The sequence below is a fragment of the Staurois parvus genome, unplaced genomic scaffold, assembly GCF_062004578.1.
Source record: "Staurois parvus isolate SC_StPar_1 unplaced genomic scaffold, SC_StPar_1.0 ptg000206l, whole genome shotgun sequence".
NCBI classification, from domain to species: Eukaryota; Metazoa; Chordata; class Amphibia; order Anura; family Ranidae; genus Staurois; species Staurois parvus.
In genome coordinates, this window is record NW_028318002.1 from 1,783,906 (window position 1) to 1,786,341 (window position 2,436).

Sequence of the window (2,436 nt, forward strand, 5' to 3'; positions counted from 1 at the left end):
CTCTTTTTATCGGCTGTATGCACCAAAGCGTCCTCGAGAATAAGATCTCCCTCTTACCCTTGTTCTTGTACCATGTCCAATGTTTCTTGGGCTGAACATCCATACATTGCTGGACCTGCGTTTTCTGAAAAAAAAACCCTCCTGGAGTAAGATCTCTTTTTACTCTCTGGAAACGCCCTCTTTTTATCGGCTGTATGCACCAAAGCGTCCTTGAGATATGGACCAAAAAGGTTATCGCCTGTGAAGAGTAAGGCACAAAGACATAGCTTGGATGCCGAGTCCCCTACCCAGGTCTTTAACCATAACGCCCTTCTAGCTGAATTCACCAGGGCAGATGTTCTCGCAGCTAGTTTAACTGATTCATTGGAGGCATCCGCAAGGAAACCGAACACTCTAAACAGCAAAGGAAAGGACTTTAGTATTTGCTGCCTGGATGTCCCTGCTGAGAGATGCATCTGTAACTGGGTAAGCCAGCATTTCAGATTTCTGGTGACACAGGTGGCCAATAAAGCCGGCTTAAAGCTGAGGTAGAATCCCAGGCCCTCCGGAGCAAGATTTCTCTCCTCTTATCCACGGGATCCTTTAGAGCCCCTATATCTTCAAATGCTAAGTTTGCCTTTTTAGAGACTTTAGATAAGGGGGTGTCCAACTTTGGAACTTTGTTCCATGGCTAGGATTAGTCTTCCTCAAAATGGATTCTCCTTTTAAGAGTACCAGAAAAAAAAGGTCTTCCTTTCAGGGTTTTCCCACTGCAGCTTAATGGTATCAACCAGGGAACTATGGACTAGAAAGACCCATGTCTTTTTAGCATGTAGACCCTGAGGTGAGGTCATGCTTAGACAGACATATGTCCTCCTCCTCGATCTCCAAGGTTTCATAGACAGCCTTAAGGAGGTCATCCACAACATCAAGGGCCAATTTGTACCTGGAACCCCTGGAGGAGCAACCTTCTCAGTTGTCCTCCTCTGAGCCTGACCCCGCTTGTGAGGAAGCAAGGGGCCTAGGATACTCATCCTGGTCCTCCTCCCTTTTCAATGCCTCTGACACCGCAGTACCTGCAGACTGGGTCCAAGGCCCCAGCAGCATCTGCATTCTATACAGCAGGGATCTAAATGACTGAAATGTAGTTATGTCATCCTTAATGAAGGTGAGAACCCTATGGCAGGCTGTAAAATGACTCATCCTTAGATTATCCACACAATTGCGACATAAGGGGTTTTTCCAAGCTGAACCAAATTTTGCTGCACAAACTGCACACTTCCTTTTGGGAGCCTGACTCTGTTTCTTGTCCTGGGCTTGGGGGGGGGGGGGGGGGGGTTGGGGGGCAGTGTCCTCCATTAGTTTCCTTGTGAGGTGGTAGCCACAGTCTCTGCTGGGTCTCTTCATACTGCACCAGCCACCCGAGCACTGTCGCCTGCGCTGTCGGAGACCGGAATCACGAGTCTCCCGGCGCCCGTCGATAACACCGCCACGACTGGAACTTCCAGTTTAACCAGCTTGAAGCGCAGCTGCTCCGCTTCCCAGTAGTCACAGTCACGACCGCCCGGCCGTAAGGAAGCTGAGTTGGCCACTGGCGGTAGCACTGGACACCCTCAGCGGTCCTCCTCCTGTGAGGACTGGAAAGCAAACAGGAGCGCAGCTCCACTCCTCTACTGAAACTGAGGGATTGCTCTAGGCAAGGAGGAGGTACTTACCTAAACAGGAGCCACCAGCACCCCCTTGAGCCTAAGGCTCCTATAACATGTAACCTATCCTTCTGGTGGAAACATTAATACTAAAGGAGGCCTGGAGGTCAGCCTTTTAAGGTTATGGGCTTACGTGTTTCCTATCCCAGAAGGCAAAGCTCTATGTCTCAAGGGGCTGTTCTTGAAGACATTTTTGAGAAAAATTAATACAGCCATCACATCTATGAAATTGTAAGTTGCAATATAATGTTTACTTTTGGGTTTAATGCGGCTTTAATCTGTTTACATCTAGACTAGGCTGGGTTTATGTAAAACTGCATTAAACCCAAAATGTATTAAATTTTCAGCTTACCAATTTTTAGAAGTGGCGGCTGCATTCGTTTTTTTTGTTTTTCTCATGCCTCTTTCACACAGGACGTCATCCTTTCAGTCATTGTTTTTCCAAAAGAAAAAACTGATTGAGCTTACATCAGTTTGCACATCTGTCTTCAGTCCAGTTCAGTTTACACTTCAGTTTATAATAGTTCAATTCACATCGGTTTATATCAGTTCAGTTCTATTCAGTTTACATCAGTCTACATCCATTCCATTTCAATGGATCTGGACATTGGCTGTTCAGTTTGAAAAATAGACTTGAACTGACATGGATGTAGGCGATGTAAATTGATGATCATCCATTTTATAAAACTGATTGCAAGACGGATGTATATATAAAACAACACATTTTCAAGCTGAAGTAATAACCACAAGA